This window comes from Rutidosis leptorrhynchoides, chromosome 10 (genome assembly GCF_046630445.1).
Source record: "Rutidosis leptorrhynchoides isolate AG116_Rl617_1_P2 chromosome 10, CSIRO_AGI_Rlap_v1, whole genome shotgun sequence".
Classification (NCBI taxonomy): domain Eukaryota; kingdom Viridiplantae; phylum Streptophyta; class Magnoliopsida; order Asterales; family Asteraceae; genus Rutidosis; species Rutidosis leptorrhynchoides.
Window position 1 is genome coordinate 322573785 of NC_092342.1, and position 5632 is coordinate 322579416.

Sequence of the window (5632 nt, forward strand, 5' to 3'; positions counted from 1 at the left end):
TCGAGTATATATATTTAAACATGCTTGTATGCTTAATTTCGTCGTTAAACAGTTATATTGAATCACGAATTAAATACATATTACTGGTAAAAGGTATATGATATACATGTTTTCGGAAAGCTGGCGAAAAATCAATAACTTTTCATTTAGATATCGAATAATTTCGATGAACGGATTAAAAGATATGGTCAACTGAATTATGATTGACGTTAATTGAAATTGCTTTTGAACCTGCAATTAAGATTTAAACAAATGGTTTACGAGATTAGTAAAATGGATTTTTAAATATTACTAACCGTGTAAATAAATCCTTATATACGGTACGTCTCGTTTTGTTAAACTGTTGTCAAAATTGACCTTTTGAAACGAAATTGGATAACTTTTGTATGTCGATCTCGAGCATTAGGATTGTGATACACTATGACCAGACCTAGCTTGATAGACATTTATTGACCAACATATGTTCTCTAGGTTGAGACCTACGATTATTTGATATACCAAGTTTCGGTCACAATACGATGAACAACTTTATGTGCTGCTAAGGTGAGTTTTATTGCTCCCTTTTTAATTGCTTTTGCAATATATATTTTTGGGCTGAGAATACATGCAATTTATTTTAAACGCAATGGATACAAGTACATACTTAATTTTTACACTGAGTTTGAACCGAAAATCCCTTAGCTTTGGTAACTAGTAGCTGCCAGTACATAGAATATGGACTGGTGGGCACGAATAACAGTATATGGATCCATAGGGTTTGACATCCCCGTCTGTTCCAGGTATAGAAAGAAACTCTAGCCTGAACTATAAAACAGACGTATGCTATTTGAAGTTAGTACACGTTGGATTGCGTGTATTGTACATGTTGGTTGCATGTTAAACGAGGGGTACTTATTATAGACGTTAAGGCTTGGTTACCAGGGTGCTCATTCTTGTAGAACATTTTGATAAACGTTTATGGATGAAACAATTGAAATTTTGTGATCCATCTTTATATACAAATTATGCGAAACATACAAACTATGAACTCACCAACCTTTGTGTTGACACTTGTTAGCATGTTTATTCTCAGGTTCTCTAGAAGTCTTCCGCTGTTTGCTTATATGATAGACAAGCTATGTGCATGGAGTCTTACATGGCATATTTCTCAAGAAAACGTTGCATTCACCAATTCATCACCATGTACCTTATTTTAACTGCGTTGTCAACGAAAGCACTATTGTAAACTATTATATACGGTTATTGTCTATGTGTAGAAATCATCAGATGTCGAAAACCTTTGTTTTAAATATACATTTATGGTGTGCCTTTTCAAAAGAATGCAATGTTTACAAAACGTATCATATATAGGTCAAATACCTCGCAATGAAATCAATGAATGACGTGTTCGTCCATATGGATTTGGAGCGATCGTTACAGTTGGTATCAGAGCTTGAGGTCATAGGGAACCAGAATTTGCATTAGTGTGTTTAACTGGTAATTGTTAGGATGCATTAGTGAGTCTGGACTATGACCGTATCTGCTTTTACCGAGTTTTGCTTATCATTCTTGTCGGAAATTACCTGTTTATCAATCTTACGTCTTGACACATGTTTTTGCATTTATTGCATACACGGTGTATAGACAAATCATATCCTATCATATCTACTACAGTGAATCTCTTTGGCGTTTTTCGAAATTTCCTTCGTAAATTACGGAATCCTTTTACTATATATACGTATGCGAGAAGACGAAGGTATCATCCAGTATTCAACCCTCAATTCATACCAAGAATCATTTCATAACTTTCTGTGAACACGTAAGATGGCCTCCTCGAACAGACCAGGTCCCTCCATGTGACGACCCGGAAATTTCCGACCAAATTTAAACTTAACCTTTATATGTTTCTGACACGATAAGCAGAATTTGTAATGTTGAATCTTAAAAAGTTTGGAACTACATTCATGTAATCATTTACCCTTTGATCGTGTTCGACGATTCACGAACAATTATATGTATATAGATATGTATATATAATATATAATATTAACTGAAAACATTAACAAAGTATTAGATATATGATACTTTACATGAACATATTTGTTTCGATATATTTATCGACAGAATTAAGAGATAATATCAAATGATTGAATTATCAGATACATTATGATATGATTACGGGCCTATGTTATGAGGTCCACTGTGATTTAAGAAATCTATTCTTTTTGACAACTCATTACTTAACCAGTATGATAAAGATAACGATATTTATATTTTATTTTATTAAATATATATAACGATTTAAATTAATATTATATATTTTTATACGCGTATTATACGTACATAGTTTTATACTTTTACTATACTTTAACTTTACCTTTACTTTACTTTTACTTTACTTTAACTTTAATAATTCATACTTTAATAATTCACTTTAATAATTCATACTTTAATAATTCACTTTAATAATTCATACTTTAATAATTCACTTTAATAATTCATACTTTAATAATTCACTTTAATAATTCATACTTTAATAATTCACTTTAATAAATCATACTTTAATAATTCACTTTAATAATTCAAATATCTATTATAAATAGAATTCAATAGGTTTCATTATTTCATAGAAACTTGAAAATATATTTCTCTAAACTCTCTCAATCGAATTACATATATATATATATATTTACTTAGTACTATTTCAAGATATTATTAGTATACATAAAATACTACGACGGAGTTATATTCAGACGATTTCAAAATAAGTTTTCAAATGGGATATAGCTAAGGAAATTATGGGTTATAGCTATGAAGGTTATGGGTATTGATCGAGGGTATTGCTCGTGAGGTCAACCTAACGTTTATCATTTTCGTTGCGTCTACGTACTTTCCTGCAATATTGAATCACAATATTGATACGTGAGCATTCATATCTTATCTTTTATATATTAATAGTGTATCCCTGACTAGTGCTCGAGTATATATGATTATGCATGTTTGTATGCTTAGTTTCGTCGTTAAATAGTTTATGATAAATCACGAATTTGATACATATGCTACTGAGATAAGTTATATGATATGCATGTCGTTGAAAAGATGAAGAAAAAAATTAATAACTTTTCATTTAGAAATCGTGTGGTATCGATGAACGGATTAAAAGATATGGTCAACTGAATTATCATTAATTTTAATATTATTATTAAAACGATTATTATAACTGTTATCAGTTGATGTTATTACTAAAATTATCTTTATTACTAAAAATTAATATTTTTATTGAAACTATCATTTTATTATTTTTATCATTATTATTATTATCAATATTATTTTATCAAATAAATATGCGTACAAAGATATTTTTACCACACGTAATGTAATTACGTTAATAATACATACCACTATATTTTTATGATATTAAGTGAATTTTATAAATTTTATTACTTGAGATATATAAAAGTATATTTTTATCATATATGAATTTTAATATAAATTTTTATTTATTAATAAATGACTTGTATTATTTAGTATAATAAGATCTGATAAATATATTTAAATATATAAAACTACTATATATAAGTTATATAATAAACATGTATAGATTTTGAAAGTCACTTTGGGTCAAGTTGACTTTTGTTGACTTTTGCATGTCGGTCTCGAGCATTAGGATTGTGATACACTACGACTTGACCTAAATTGTTAGACAGATATTGACCAACATATAAATATATATACTTAATATAGGTTCGTGAATCCGAGACAAACCCTGCACTTGTTCAGTGCCGTCATATACATAATTGCTACAAAATACAGTATTGTGAGTTTCATTACTCCCTTTTTATATATATTTTTGGGCTGAGAATACATGCGCTGTTTTATAAATGTTTTACGAAATAGGCACAAGTACTAAAACTAATTCTATGTGGGTTTAAACCAGAAATATACCCTTAGCTTGGTAACATTAAACTACTTGTCTATGTACGGTAGGCGCGAATCCTAAAGATAGATCTATTGGGCCTGACAAACCCCATCCTGACTATGGGATGCTTTAGTACTTCGAGGTTATTTTAAACACACCTGATCTGGTGTACTTCAGAGGGTAAAACATGAACGTTAAGGCTTGTTACCGGGTGCCTACAACTTATAGAATACTTTTATACACTTGCGAGTGTACAGATATTTATAGAAACTGAAATCTTGTGGTCTATTACTATTACGGAAATGATGGATTATGATAAACTAATGAACTCACCAACCTTTTGGTTGACACTTTAAAGCATGTTTATTCTCAGGTATTAAAGAAATCTTCCGCTGTGCATTAGCTCATTTTAAGGATATTACTTGGAGTCATTCAAGACATACTTTGAAAGACGTTGCATTCGAGTCGTTGAGTTCATCAAGATTAATATTAAGTCAATTATAGTTGGATGTAATATGAAATGGTATGCATGCCGTCAATTTTTGATGTAAAGAAAGTTTGTCTTTTAAAAACGAATGCAATGTTTGTAAAACGTATCATATAGAGGTCAAATACCTCGCGATGTAATCAACTATTGTGAATCGTTTATAATGTATATGAACGGGTCCTTTCACTCCAACTCTGAAGACAGCGTGACGGGACCGCACCGACCGATCAACTACCGTGATTTCTTTAGAAAGTGGGGATGCGTTCGCGAAATACTTACTCTATGGAGAAATGAAGAAGGTACTCCATACCACGAGCCGAACTTACCGCCTAACGTCGGAGTACTCGATCCGCTTACCGGCGAACCTGTTCGCAACACCGTGTATACTCTTTTTGCGAGAATTTTTCATCTTGAAGCTACCATTAACGGAACTAGAAAAGATATCCGACCTCTACCTCACACCAATAACCAACCAGGGTTAGTAGAAGAAGTTAAAGAACTTCGAGCTCGAGTGTCAACTTTAGAGAGCACGATACACAATTTACAAACACCAGCAGTATCACCAACACCAGTAACATCACCATCCTCAGCACCAAGAGCACTAGTACCACTGACAATAACACCAACAGTACCATTACCACCACCAACAACATCCACATCACACGCCTCAACATCACGATCTGTACCTCGAACATCAACATCATACGCACTATAGATACCAAGAAGTATCAACAATAGCAAACGATGAAGTATTGATTCATAACTTCATCAGAGAAACATTCTACGGCGATTTCTAAAATTTAGGGAATATCTATTCTAGCCTTAACCATAAATCAGATAGAGTAGAAACCTTGATCGGAATAGTGTATGATTTACAAGCTAAACTTGTTATATCGCAACATCAACAATACCCTTAGCCTCACCAGCACACAGTGCTGTCAACATCATTAGAAACATCAGCACCTCTAACATCACAAACTCCGCCAGTTCAAGAAGGCACCGTGGACATCATTACGAATCAATAACGCGTATATTATATCAACGACTTATGAAGTAATAACTCATTCCCTCTGAAGAATTTATATGTATATTATATATATATATATATATATATATATATATATATATATATATATATATATATATATATATATATATATATATATATATATATATATATATATATATATATATATATATATATATATATAAATTTTAAACCATAATAAATCTTTCTGTACTAAGCT